Consider the following 16,396-nt stretch of genomic DNA (forward strand, 5'->3'; position numbering starts at 1 on the left):
TTGATTTTAGTGTAGACGGTGATTTCTAATCCTATATGATTGCTTTCACTAGATGCATTTATTTCACTGTAGATGTTGATTTCTACTTATATCTGATTGCTTGCATTAGATGCATTGTTTTTATTGTAGATTTTGATTTCTAATCTTATTTGATTGCTTGAATTATATGCATTTATTTTAGTGTAGATGTTTCTTTCTAATCCTATTTGATTGCTTGCACTAGATGGATTAGATGTTGTTAATATTGAGGCTGTAAATTATTAAAAATATTTTTCAAGATTATATGGAGGGGTGAGAGGGAAGAATATTTCTTGCACTATATGTATTGATTTCATTGTAGATGATGATTTCTAATCGTATTTGATTTCTTGCACTAGATTCATTGATTTAAGTGTAGATGTTGATTTCTAATTATATTTGATTGCTTGCACTAGATGCATTGATTTCAGTGTAGATGTTTATTTCTAATCCTATTTGATTTCTTGCAATAGATGCACTTATTTTAGTGTAGATGTTGATTTTTAATCCCGTTTGGTTGCTTGCACTAGATGCATTGATTTTAGTATAGATGTTGATTTCTCATCCTGTTTGATTGCTTGCATTAGATGCATTTATTTTAGTGTAGATGTTGTTCTCTAATCCTATGTGATTGCTTGCATTAGATGCATTAGATGTTAATCTTGAGACTGTAGATTATTAAAAAATATATTTTTCAAGATATATTTAGTAATGCCTAGAAGGATACTATTAAGAGTTAATTAGCTATCAAAAGTTGTAATACCTAGAATTAAAATGAAATAGATGTGCAAAATCAATCCTCGTGTAAAGTGCAAATTAATCCTTGACATGATAGTCTCCCTTCATAACCAACTAATTACTAATAGATAATTACATATATTCAAAATTACTAATAGAAAATTGAACACAACAATGTATTCAAGATATTTATAAGAGGAAAAGATATATTCATAAAATTTCAAAACAAATCAAAATATTCTTGAAGAAAATAAATTATTCAAACAATAACAAAGAAACAAATTATTGCAAGAGTAATCCTGATGCAATAAATTATTAAAACTGCTCTTCAAGATATATTTAATAATACATAGAGGGACACTATTAAGAATTAATTAGTTTCTGTATTCAAGCTTCTGTGATCCATAATGAATTAAACAAAGTCTTTTAGTAGAAATCACATGAGAATTTTTTTTATTTTATTTCCATTAGTTATTTTATTTATCAAATGATCTTGTCTCAATTAGGGTCTTCATTTGTTTTTATAATTTTTGACTCCCCTCCTTTAAAGTTTGACTTTGACTATCTATTTATTTATTTTAAAACTAGTTGTTTAATATAGTGGTTACTTATTAATATTTGTTTTTAATAAATTAATAAACTAATATCTCAATTTAAATATTATTTTTCAAAAACTAGTAATATTTGGTTTTAATAAATTAATTTAAATATTATTTTTCAAAAACTAGCCGTTTAATATAGCCATTACCTATTAATATTTTTAATAAATTAATGAAATAATATCATTATTTAAATATTTTTTCAAAAACTAGCTGTTTAATATAGCCGTTACATATTAATATTTTTAATAAATTAATGAAATAATATCATTATTTAAATATTTTTCAAAAACTAGCCGTTTAATTTAGCCATTACTCAATGATATTTGTTTAAATATCTTAATATATTAATATATTAATATTATAATATAAACATTATTGTTCAAATATAGCCGTTACTTGAAATTATGTCTCTACATTGCTCTCTATTTAAGCCTTTGCCATGGTCTGCCTCTTCATCTGGTCCTGATGATGAACCACACTTGTTGGTTCGAAACGCGTTGGCCAAAAAATTCTCTCATGTGATTTCTACTGAAAGACTTTGTTTAATTAATTAGTTGTCAGAAGTTGTGATACCTAAAATTAAATGCAATAGATGTGCAATATCAATGCTCCTACAAACTATTGACAAGATTGTATCCCTTCTTCATCACCTACTAATTACTAATATACAATTACATACACATATAAAAATATTACACAACAACTATAACATTCACAAAAATTACCATCCAAATCCAAACACATAAACACACAAACCACTCAAAGCATCCAAACATAGACGTACAAACCATTCAAGGCAAGCAACACATATTAAATTAAAAGAAGAAAATGATATGGTCATGCCAAGCAAAGAAAACATAATGTGAATTTTAAAGTTAATCTCAAACATATACATAATAATGATAATCTAAAAATGTGACATTGTTGCCCTCAAGTGGCCCTCAAGTGGAACTAGCTTAGATCCATCTAATATCGGATTTATCATGCATGGAGAGGGACTAAATCCCTCGAAGTGTAAACATTTCCTCAAGTTATACACTCCAAAAACAAGGTTTTCACCTCGATGGATTTGATCCCTCTCAGCGCATGATAAATGATTAAAACTACTCTTCAAGATATATTTAGTAATACATTGGAGGGACACTATTAAGAATTAATTAGTTGTCAAAAGTTGTGATACCTAAAATTAAATGAAATAGGCATTCAGTATCAATCCTCCTACAAACTATTGACAAGATTGTATCCCTTCTTCATCACCTACTAATTACTAATATACAATTACATACACATATAAAAATATAACACAACAACTATAACATTCACATAATTTACGATCCAAATCCAAACACATAAACACACAAACCACTCAAAGCATCCAAACATAGACATACAAACCATTCAAGGCAAGCAACATAGGTTAAATTAAAAGAAGAAAATGATATGGTCATGCCAAGCAAAGAAAACATAATGTGAATTTTAAAGTTAATCTCAAACATATACATAATAATGATAATCTAAAAATGTGACATTGTTGTCCTCAAGTGGCCCTCGACTGGAACTAGCTTAGATCCATCTAATATTGGATATATCATGCATGGAGAGGTATCAAATCCCTCAAAGTGTAAACCTTTCCTCAAGTTATACACTCCAAAAAGAAGGTTTGCACCTCGATGGATTTGATCCTTCTCAGCGCATGATAGATCTGGTGTTAGATGTATCTAAGTTGGTTAGTATTAAAAAATCCCCCTTAATTATGACCACTATTTCCCGTCGGTCTAAGTCTCAACTAGGCTTACAACACTTAGATAAATTCAGAAACATGTTTTACTTCTACATGCTAGAGTAGGTTGTTCTCAGTTTTATGTTATAGAAATGTTTTCTTCCTTTTTTCCCAAACTCTATACTATGCATATTTTTTTCTTGAATATTTCCTTTTCTTCATTCTTTTTTTCATTAGGTTCTTTTGCATTTTTTTGTAGCTCAACTACTACTGGTTGAACTTTTCTATTGACTTGTGTAAGATTAAAAACAATATCTTGTTGTTCTTTCATCTCCACTTCTATTGTTGCAACACTTCCATAAGTTTGATGTTTCCTTCATTTTTTTATTTTTATTTTCTCTTCATGAAGCCATAATAAATTTTCCATAACCACCTTCATGATTGTTATATTTAGCCTTTTCAAGCCACTCTTTAGGAAAATCTAGTTCAAATTCATAATAAAATTCAACTTTTCACTACTCACTTATCCTCACATGTTGTTGTTGTTGTTGTTGCAGAGGCAACTTTAGTTTCATTCTCCAAATGTGTATCTACACATTTGGCTTCTCTTGTTACTTCTACAATATAAAATTTCCTACTCCCATTACAAAGGTCATTTCATTAACACCTAAAATTCTCTACAACTTAGCCTGATGTTGATCGATGTCGCTCCCCGTTTCACTATATGTCATTTCCATAATATGCCAAGCTTCCTTCTTGTGGTTATTGCTACAATTTTGGGAAAAATATTGGCATCCAAATTTTTTTTGAAGGAGAAACAATGATGCTACATCTTCCTTCCTATTCACAAAAAGTTGATCCTTTTGATCGTGTGCCATAGCCTCATAGGCTACCTAAGCAGGTAGTTCTTTAAACCCATTAGAAATAATGTTCCATAAATCATCTATTTGTAACTTGGTTCTAATAATATTTACCAACAAAATTAAGTCGTGGTAGATAAGAACCATTGAGCAAATCCATACTAATAGATGATGGAAAATAAAGATCATTACATAAATCACTATTGGTAACTAATTATTTCCATAATACTTAATTATTCTTTTTTTGGGAAAAGTACTTTAACAAGATAGAAATATAACCAAAATTATTTTTTTCACAATTTTTTTTAATGTATATATCTTTATTTTTTTTATTGTATCTATGTATTTTTTTTTAATTCAAAATATCAATAAAGTAAAAAAATCATCTCCTATCTAAAATTTATTTCATTTTTTTTAAATATATCTTTTCCACATAAATAGAGCTTCCACTTTTCACAGTATTTTTGAAGAATTAAAAAAACTTGGTTACAACTCCCAAAACTAATTTTATGAAAAACATTTAAGTTTCACATTGGTACTTCGACATACATGGGAAAATCAACGCAAACAATACTTTTTTGAAATTCACAGCTATTGTTTCTCCTGGCCCTGCGGTTTTGTGAATAGTGACTCGGATTTGCAGGCGATTTAATGCTCACTCACAATATTTGACAAGAATTGAGACATAAAGAAAAAAGGATTGAGAATAAATTTGAAAATGACAACGGAGCAAACTTACTCTTCACATTACTCAATAACAGTTAAATAAATTACATATGAGAGAAGCAGTAATAAATTAGTGAATTAAACTGAACTAGAACTAAACTAACTAAATCAAAACTTAAACTAACTATGATAGCTAGCTGAAAACAAGTGGTGGTTTGAATTATTTTTTCAAACACTGGCCCTTAATTACAACCACAAAAAATCAAACTAATATGCCTGTTGGTGTAAGTATCATCTAGACTTACAATGACTCAAAAACTTTGACATAAGCTCATGGGTTCGATTTCTTTTTCTATTTCTTTTCTTCCAGATCTTGTATCCTCTAAATTGCTTCAGTTATTTATTTATTTCTTTCTGTAGGCTCCAAATTTCAGATTATTTATTTAATGGTTCAATTGTTCCATTGTTTTAATATAGAAAATTGTTTTATGTTGCCCATGCATGTCTTCTACTTCTTCAAAAGTCTATTTTTATGTGGACTACTGCTGCATGTCATCTTATATAGTGTGTTCTTCATCATTGAACTTTTGATCATCAATTTTCCACAACATAAGTGCATAATACAATTTTATCTCTTCAGGACTCCCATACATGAAAATTTCATTCAATTTTTTATTTTTTCGTTGTCCATGCTATCTTCAACCTTCATTGCTACAAATATTATGCAAACTTATCAAAACAGGGTGTTTCAAGCCATATTGATGTGCCTCGGTATTGCAACAAGAATGCTGCAACTCCCAAGGCTATCGAATTTAATTATCAACCCGAGGTTCGTACAAACTTAAGAGGTGTCGGCACTATATGTGCAGAATACAATATGTCCTTCCATTGTTGTCATGATGTAATAGAGTGCATGTACTGAAGTCAAATCCTAAACCACTTTCAAAAAATGAAATGTTCGAAATGGAACCTTAACCTATTGCAAGAAAGAAAGTACAAGGAAAGAGACGAAAATTCAATGCTAAATCACACCATTTCCTAATTAACGGACAAACAACTATGCTTTGCAATAATGCTAAATGATCATGAACAAAATACTACTATATAAGCATGGAATTAAGAAGAATCAAACATTACTAATGTGCAAGTAAAGAGACTGAAATAAATCTGTTTTTGTCTTTTTGTCTTTTCATGCAAAATCAAGTATGCAAACTAATGTCTTTTGGTGATGTGGAAGCTGAATTAAGAATGTTGGAGGTTGGATGGAAGGGTTAGGAGATAGTTGGATGGTGTGGGAGACCCTTGGGAGGCTTTTGGTGACTTCCTATAGGTTTTCCATCAATTCAGCCTCAAAACAGGCAGTTTCAGGAAAACCTACAGGATGTACTAGAAACCTACGAGATGATCTTGTAGGAATTACAGGAAACCTATAGGATACAACCAAGACAAAAATGTGAGTTGTTAGAGGTGGTGGGAGTCCTAGGAAAGGTGTGTGATGGTGGAATGGAGTGGGAAAATTCCTAGGATCACTCAGAACTCAAAACCAAAGTCGGGAGATGGATGGATTCGCTCAAAAATCTTGGAGAAGTTTCCTTGTGAAATGATGAAATTGGTGAGGGTATAATGACCAAGAAAATCAAATCCAAATTGGATGGGACAAATTTTGATATTAACTATGATGTATTAGGTCCCTATTCTAAGTGGAATCACTCAAAAAGACCTATGTTAACCCATGCAAAAAAAAAAAAAAAACATTACTCGTCGAAAATCTAGAAATTTGAGAACTAGTGAGCTAGTAAATTTAAGAAATGCCTAACCAAATCAAGTGCAAATGTAATGGGGTAATTTTTTTTATGAACTAGAATTTTTTTGTGATCTAATGCAAGTGGAATCAATTCAATTGAAGCTCGTTAGGATGCTCTAAAAAATAGCAGAAATTTACTATTCTTCGCTAAAAAGGAGGTCCAACAATCTAGATTTGGGAATAAGAAGGCTAATCCGAGCAACTCAATGATTATTATGAACTTCCAAAGCTTTTAAAATGATGAAATAATTCTTGTGATCCTTCAAAAGAACTTACATCAACCATTTAACTCAATCCTACAACAAAAAATCATTAATTCTAAATGCAGAAATAGAAAGAAATAAAACAAGAGATGCATGTGAATAAACAATGAAAAGAAAGAAAGAAAATGATACAAAAGGGCTCTATGGTTCTTGGGATGGCCAAGCCCAAGGAAAATAATAGACCTATAGAGGAGAACAAGATTTAGAAGCTAAACATGACACCAATCTTCATTATTTTCATCAATAGAATTACATCCTACAAGAAAATACAATGGAGCTGAAAAAATACAAGCTCTCTCTACAATAACACTAAAAAATATCCCCTTGGAGGCAAATTCGACTTGGTACTTATACAAAATGATTAGGAATCATTCCCCATGAATGAAGGAAGCTTTCCCCACCAAAATCCCTTGATTAGTGGATCTAGTCCCCAATACTAGGAATTTGCATTAAATGGTAGGGAACACATTCCTAGATTTTCTCAATCATTCCCTAGAGGCAAATCTGACTTGGTACTTGTACAAAATGATTAAGAATTAGTCCCCATGAATGGAGGAAGCTTTCCCCACCGAAATCCCTTGATTAGTGGATCTTCTCCCTTGATCAGTGGAACACATTCCTAGATTTTCTCAATCATTGGAGTTCCACAATTTGTGCCATAATTCCATAATATCTTGTTGAATTATTCTTTATTATTGATCCTCCAGTAGTAAGGAACAAGTCCCTAAATTATCTCCTCCTCCAATTCTTCATAATCTGCCCAATATTCTCATAATATTCCACAAAAAAGAAATAATATTAGGCACAAATATTCAATTATTCATAAACCTTCCTAATGAATATATTAAAGTTAAAAATAAATTATCTAATGCAAAAAGAGAGGTTTAATGTGCTGAAAGATGGTCATAGGCCTTAATTTATGTTTTAAAGTAGAGGCATGAGCCTTAATTTATGTCTAATTTAGAGGCCCATCATACCCCCCTGCTGAAAGTGTTGCTCATCCTCTAAGCAATTTAGTGACCTCATTGTTCCTCATCCATGGCCCTGGTGGCCTCTCTCTTGTGCATTAAGGATCTTGGCTGTAAGTTCTGCAAGGACAAGCTAAAAAACATATTTGTGCAAAGAAAAATCCTTGTTTCTTGAGACCATTAGTTTGCCTTCTTCTCTTTATTCAAAATGGTTCTTGATTGTTTTTTTAGTTTGGGAAGGTCTTCCACACCCTTATCAACATTCTACTACCTTTTTCCACCATTTATTTGCCTTAGGACTGCCTCCTGTAGGATTTCTAGGTCACTGTAATTCCTATAGGATCATCCTGTAGAAAACTCAGCCCCTTTGTAAACTGAAGTAAAGGAGTGGAAAAAATGACATAAATGGTGGAGGAATGAATGGTAATGAGTGGTAAAATAAAAATGTGAGTGACATGGGTCTCTTTGTGATCCTCCTTTTCTCTTTGACCATCCTTCTTGCTGACCTGCAAATGGAAATTTCATGAAAATGGAGAGGATTCTCTCTTTGTTTTTTGTTTTTTTCAATAATGAAATGGGATGGATGAATGATGAATAGATAGTGAATATGAAGTGGATGGAGGGCTTGGAGTGTTCTGGTGACCTTGGCCTTTAAATCTCTTCTTTTAACTGTTTTCCTCATTCCTTGAAATGATCAACCTTCATAATTTGACTTTTCAACATTGCATGAGTGAAGGAGTGAGCTGCAATGAACTAGTTGAAGGTGGCTAAGACTACCGACCCATACTTAGCTTATAAAACCTCATCTATCATGCATTGACAACAACTTCTAACTATAATATGTTCAAGAGAATAGGTCAAGAATATTGCATACCTATACCTACCTGATGGTTGTTGGAGAGACATGCATGCTGCTGCTGAGTTGATGCTGATGTGCAGGTGTTGGATGGTGATGTTGATGATCCTGATGCTGCTACTAAGCTCTGGATGAGATTCTTTGACCTCTAGATCTCCTTTAAAAATGCTCACTGCCAATCCTATAGGTGTTGTTCTGTATCTTGTAGGTTTACAGGGCAACGACTTGTTTTGTCCATATCTCCCAAACAGTAGACTAGATTGAGTTGAAACTTTTTGAGAAATTTGCCATCATCATTATGCACCTCCCCATAGAATTTTTTTTGTCAGTGGATGCACAGATTTTGATAAAAAATAAAAATGGCTGAAGGTGATGGAGGTTGATTCCTTGGAGACCGTGCACTGGAATTTTCTGAAATCGCTTGGGCATGTTACTATCATCCATATGCATCTCCCCAGGAAACAAATTTTTAAATGGATGCAAGGATATCGAGAAAATGCAAAAATGGTTGAAGGTGATGGAGGCCGATTTCTTGGAAACCGTGCACTGGATTTGCTGAAATTGCTTGAGCATGTTACCATCATCCATATGCATCTCCCCCTTAAACATCTTGGAAAATGTATGCATGGTTTTCAAGTTATGGAAAAAGCAAATTTTTGCTCTATGTATTTTTGTATCCTGTAGGAAAAACAGAGCATCTTGTAGTTTTTTAGGACAACAAGGAAAATAAGTGGTAGAATCTTGGAAATGATGAGTGGATGGTGGAAATAGATGAGGGTGATGGATTGGCATGGCCTTGGCCTTGTTGGAGCATTTGAGCTAAGTAGGAGAAAGTCAAAATTTGACTTCTTTTGATTAGGCTTGGCCAATTTTCCTTTTGGTACCAACTTGTTCTTGTTGCTTGCAGATGTTGGAGAGTACATGCATGCATGGAACATGGATTTTTATTTTTTCTTTCTTCTCTTTTTTATCTAGGCCTACTAGCCACCTCAATGAGGTTTTCAACTAGTAGGTTTGCCTAGGCGCCTCAAATGAGGTTTTCACTAAGGATCTTTTCTTTTTTCCTCTTTTTTAATCTCTCTCTCTTTTTTTTTTCCAACCCATTGACCGCCTCATTGAGGTTTTCAATCAATGAGCCAATCTCAGGTGCCTCAAAGGAGGTTTTCACCTGAGATTTTATTTTTTTCTCTTATTTTTCAAATTTTTTTTCTTACCCTACCCTACTTGAAAAACAAAATCACATTCAAGTATAAGAATACTTCCAATGGAGCCATGTGCACATCAAGATGACACACAAAATGATGTGGAGGCTTGAAATGTATGCTTTGACATGCACCTAGATTTCAGAGACCAAATGATTTGACTTTGAAAGGATCAAGCATAGTTGAGGAAGAGAGTGATGCTACAACTTAGTGACTATCTGGAACCATATTTCAATATAGTTGTGATGTCCCTTGTCCTTTTACTGATCTCGATCATTCTTCATGTCTTCTTCTACCATGGCCTTCGAATCTTCCTCTTTTTGCTGATTGTTCTCTTGAATACATGGAGGATTTGATGGTAACCATGAGGGAGATTTCTCAATATCAATTTTTGACGTTTCTTCTTCATCAATTGCATCCCATGGTTCTTTGATATTCTCTTTCAAATCTTGCTCTTCTAGATGTAGTCCCAATGATATCAAGAGAATATCGTTTTTGCAATACCCTTCCTGAGCTATGGTGAATACCATTGAGCTCGAGAGGAGATGTTTGGAAGGGTTGTACCTTAGCATTGTAAGTGGGCTGATCTACTTCAATGTGTGGGTTTGGAAATGGTGGTATAGGTAGTTGAGTGGGAGTGTATATTTGATATGGATGTGGATGGGGTTGTGGTTGTGGTGGACGTGAATGGTAAGGATAACACGGACTTTGGTATGGAGGATATTGAGGAAAATTTTGAGGATATTGTGGATGATGCCCATAAGTTCCTTGCCAACCTTGTTGCCAAGATTGGTTTTGGGGTTGAGATGGCCAATTTTTCCAGAAAGGGTATGTTCCAATTACTTTGAGGTGGATATGCATAACCTTGAAATTGGGAATTAGGCTCTTGCATCATATCAGGCTGAATAAGTTGCCATGGTCGTCTTAGAGCTACATAACATTGCTGCATTGGCAATTGACTTTCTCCATTGTTCTCCTCGTGAACTTCCTTCAACCTTGGTAATGATGGAAAATGTTTAACATCTTGAGATTTTGCAACACAAATATCAGCATTTTCTTTTCCTTCATCTTGCATTCTTAATATTTCTACATGTTTTGTTAGATTGCTAAGAATTTCTGTTTTAATATCATCAAGCAAATTTCCAAGTTTAGCTTGACTTACCGATCTAAATGCTGATTTACATACTCTTGCTTTTCCTCTTGATATGTATTTGCATGTTTCACAAATTTCTTCAAATGGTAATTGGTATACATCACCTCCTCATGAGATCAATGAGATCAATCCACTCATCCCTAATTGTTCTAATTAAGAGGGTTTTTAGTGTGTCGGATCCTAAATGATGTAGTTTTTCCCTCTTAACATTATACATGAACCTCTCTATTAGATCCTCTAGACTCTCATCTTCTCTTTGATTCATTCTAAAGATTTCTTCTTTAAGATCATGATCTTTATATTTTTCTAGGAATATCTTTTGCATATCATTCCATGATCTTATTGAATTAGTCCCTAAACTCATGAACCATTTAAGAGCTCTATCCTTCAATGTTGCTAGAAACAATCTCAATTTTTGAGTTTTTAATAAGTAACCATAAGATCTACAAACAATCTCAAATTCAAAGAGAAAGGTTTCCGGATCCTCTAAACTTAGATCATGAAATTTTGGAAGAAAATATGGAGGGATGTTCTTCATGTGCACAATTCCATCAGTATCTTGAATGGGAAATCAGATATGATCTTCCTCATTGTTATCATCGCCATAAATTTCTTCTACATTCTTCGCCATCTTCTTCTTCTACTTGCAAAAGTGAATGGTGATATGGCTCTTACTGCACCATGTGATCAAATAGGGGGGTGGGTTGGTGTTGGATAATTTTGTTTTTTGTTTTTATGATCGAATGAAAACTATAATGCAATGCAATTTTCTACTTTTGAAATTAAATATGCCTAATGAAAACATATTTTTTTGTTTTTGCAAAAATTAAAAAGAAATGAATCAACTATGGAAGAAAAACAATGCATACTTTGAAACCTCCTAAGCAATGACGCAAAAAAGTGATGTGCCTCGGCATTGAAACAAGAATACTGCAACTCCCAAGGCTACCGACTTTAATTATGAACCTGGGGTTCGTACAAACTTAAGAGGTGTCGGCACTATATGTGCTGCATACAATGTGTCCTTCCTTTGTTGTCATGATGTAATGGAGTGCATGTACTGAAGTCAAATCCTAAACTAATTGCAGAAAATGAAATGTTTGAAATGGAACCTTAACCTATTTCAAGAAAGAAAGTACAAGGAAAGAGACGAAAATTCAATGCTAAATCACACCATTTCCTAATTAAATGCCAAGAAACTATGCTTTGCAATAATGTTAAATGATCATGAAAAAAATGCTACTATATAAGAATGGAAGTAAGAAGCATCAAACATCACTAATGTGCAAGTAAAGGGACTGAAATAAATCTGTTTTTGTCTTTTTGTCTTTTCATGCAAAATCAAGTATGCAAACTAATGTCTTTTGGTGATGTGGAAGGTGAATTAAGGATGTTGGAGGTTGGATGGAAGGGTTAGGAGATGGTTGGATGGTGTGGGAGACCCTTGGGAGGCTTTTGGTGACTTCCTATAGGTTTTCCATCAATTCGGCCTCAAAACAGGCCGTTTCAGGAAAACCTACAGGATGTACTAGAAACCTACAAGATGATCCTGTAGGAATTACAGGAAACCTATAGGATACAGCCGAGAGAAAAATGTGAGGTGTTGGAGGTGATGGGAGGCCTAGGAAAGGTGTGTGATGGGTGGAATGGAGTGGGAAAATTCCTAGGATCACTCAAAACTCAAAACCAAAGTTGGGAGATGGATGGATTCGCTCAAAAAGCTTGGAGAAGTTTCCTTGTGAAATGATGAAATTGGTGAGGGTTTAATGACCAAGAAAATCAAATCCAAATTGGATGGGACAAATTTTGTTATTAACTATGATGTATTAGGTCCCTATTCCAAGTGGAATCACTCAAAAATACCTATGTTAACCCATGCAAAAGAAATAAAAAAGCATTACTAGTCGAAAATCTAGAACTTTGAGTACTAGTGAGCTAGTAAATCTAAAAAATGCCTAACCAAATCAAGTGAAAATGTAATGGGTAATTTTTTTTATGAACTAGAATGTTTTTGTGATCTAATGTAAGTGGAATCAATTCGATTGAAGCTCGTTAGGATGCTCTAAAAGATAGCAGAAATTTATTGTTCTTCGCTAAAAAGGAGATCTAGCAATCTAGATTTGGGAATAAGAAGACTAATCCAAGCAACTTAATCATTATTATGAACTTCAAAAGCTTTTCAAATGATGAAATAATTCTTTTTATCCTTCAAAATAACTTATGTCAACCATTTAACTCAATCCTACAACAAGAAATCATTAATTCTAAATGCAGAAATAGAAAGAAATAAAAACAAGAGATGCATGTGAATAAGCAATGAAAAGAAGAAAAGAAAATGATACAAAAGGCTCTGAGATTCCTGGGATGGCCAAGCCCAAGGAAACTCAGAGACCTATGGAGGAGAACAAGATTTAGAAGCTAAACATGACACCAATCTTCATTATTTTCATCAATAGAATTACATCCCTGCAAGAAAATACAATGGAGTTGCAAAAATACAAGCTCTTTCCACAATAACACTAAAAAAGTATCCCCCTAGAGGAAAATTCGACTTGGTACTTATACAAAATGATTAGGAATCATTCCCCATGAATGGAGGAGGTTTTCTGCACCAAAATCCCTTGATTAGTGGATCTAGTCCCCAATACTAGGAATTTGCATTAAATGGCAGGGAACACATTCCTAGATTTTCTCAATCATTCCCTAGAGAAAAATTCGACTTAGTAATTATACAAAATGATTAAGAATCATTCCCCATGAATGGAGGAAGCTTTCCCCATCGAAATCCCTTGATTAGTGGATCTGCTCCCTTGATTAGTGGAACACATTCCTAGATTTTCTCAATCATTGGAGTTCCACAATTTGTGCCATAATTCCATAATATCTTGTTGACTTATTATTTATTATTGATCCTCCAGTAGTAGGGAACAAGTCCCTAAATTATCTCCTCCTCCAACTCTTCATAATCTGCCCAATATTCTCATAATATTCCACAAAAAATAAATAATATTAGGCACAAATATTCAATTATTCATAAACCTTCCTAATGAATATATTAAAGTTTAAAATAAATTATTTAATGCAAAAATAGAGGTTTAATGTGCTGAAGGATGGTCATATGCCTTAATTTATGTTTTAAATTAGAGGCATGGGCCTTAATTTATGTCTAATTTAGAGGCCCATCACATACTTCAAGGAACTTTAATTATTCTTCAAATTTTGTTGTTTCTAACATCTCCACACTCAAAATAAATGTTAATTTTATATGAAAAACATTTGCAGAACCATATTGAATATGCTCTTTCTACTCTATAATGATATCTTTCTCATCAACAATTTCAATTGGTCGATCCACCAATCATTTACTGCTTTAATGGAAGCTTCACTATCATCAACAGTATATTTTACTGAATTCACTTAATCATCGTCCACTTTGGCTGAACACAGTGGGATTCACGAGCATCTATGTGCTCTTTCCCTGCTACATCTACAATTTCTTCACAACCATCACATGTTTGTGACTTAGCACAATGAGATTTATGAAAATATATATGCTCTTTCTCCACTGATGATAACACACCATCAACATTTTCATCCATTTTCAAGTGTTACTTATCACACTTCATCATTTTGTGGATCGAATACTATAGATCCAACTTCCTTTTCATTATAACTTAATTACTCCCCCTTACACTAGAAATCCTCTCAAGGATATCCAAAGCGTCCTTTATTGTTTTTGCATTTGAAATGAGGGGAAGAATGTTGTTATTTATGCATTCTTTTGATTTTTTGCTTCCAATTCTTTCAATTAGACCTCAAATGACTCTTGTTGTTACTTTGACTTTCTCTGCCTCTTAGATTTTCCCATTTTTTAATCAATGAGGAATTCTTCATATATTTCTACCTAATCTTTGGTTCTCATATGAGTTAAACACTGTAAGTTCAATGCATTATGCATTTACCCTACCATTGCTTGAACTTAAAAAAAAAAAACTTTGCAACCCTTATAAAAAATTCATGGGACATGTGGGTTATGGGCCCACAAAAATGAATGCAAATGAGTCAATGCAACAATAAAACTTTAAGAAATTTATTTTTCCGCGTACTGGAGTACAATGATTTTCTTCCGTAAAGTTTATGAGAACTTCACCATAATCTTGCTCTCCTCTCTATCTATTATGCCCACTAATCAAATTTGTGGCTCAATCCGTCTCTAGTTCAATCCTTGTCCACACTCCTATTGGGCACTAGAGCTTAACACTCATTCCACGATGGCTATTGGAATTAAGAGAAAACTTCATAGTTGTAGGGCTCATTGTGGACCATGTTACCATTGACGGTTGTCTCACTATAACACAGAGGGGGGTTTTAAGACAATATTTGAGAAATTTTTTGGGTAAATTGTCTTAAGTTGAGACAAAAAAAAACTTGTGTATTGTCTTAAATATTTTCTTTGAGCAGGTGACTCAAATTTAATGTCTTAAAAAAATTGTCTCTATAAAGACAATATATAACACAAGTGTTATGCCTCTTAGGAGACAATTCTTCTGGGTAAATAGTCTTAAGTTAAGACAAAAAATCTTGTGTATTCCCTTAAATATTGTCTTTAAGTGGGTGTCTCAAATTAATGTCTTAAAAAGTTGTCTTTATAAAGACAACATATAACACAAGTGTTATTGTCTCTTAGGAGACAATTTCATTTTTGTCTCTCTAGAGACAATAATTTGGATTAAAGACATATTGTCTTTATAGAAACAATATGTCTTTTGTCTCTTTAAAGACAATATAAAACAAAGAATCCAGAAAAATATCTCACCATTGATATAAATCAATATAAAATGTATTTAATTAAAAATAAACAACAATATCATTGATTAATTCATATTAGGGCATAGTGGAATCGAACCACCAACCTCCTGCATGTGAAACATGCACTCTTCCATTGAGCTAGCACCCTTTAAAAAATTATGTGATCAGGTTGGGAAGTTAGAGGATGTGGCAGAGATACACGAGGTGATGATGGAGCTTCAGGAGGGTTGCCAAGATGAAATAAAAGGCGGAGATGGTTGAACTTTCACAATATTGGTAGTATTAACATGATTTTGTATATGTTCTTGTAAGTGTAATAGAGTATCACATAGATCACTGATCTACTTACCTTATATTGATCTCAGTCTGGTAAAGGATAGTGTGATTAATGAACATAACATTTCAATCATACTGATCTGTACTAGTAATCACAAAAGCAGGCCAGTGGAATCACAAAAGAAAAATCTTTTAACAAGACATCACTTAAAGGAAAATTGGTTCAGGCAAAAACCACTTGTAATGGAGAAAGAAAAATTGTGGCACAACCTTGGGAAGAAAGGGGAAAGAAAAATTATGGCACAACCTTGGGAAGAAAGGGGAGATTCTTACCTTGATTGGGTGACTTGTTTTTTGCAGAACGACATCTTGAATTTCCATGAAATCCCAAGAGGCGTCTGAGTACCTAAACATAAAAAATGGGGTCAGATTTCTGAAGAAAATCTAGAAAAATAGTAAGA

This window comes from Pinus tabuliformis, chromosome 8, assembly GCF_031772625.1.
Source record: "Pinus tabuliformis cultivar Carrire ecotype Pingquan chromosome 8, CPIR1, whole genome shotgun sequence".
NCBI classification, from domain to species: domain Eukaryota; kingdom Viridiplantae; phylum Streptophyta; class Pinopsida; order Pinales; family Pinaceae; genus Pinus; species Pinus tabuliformis.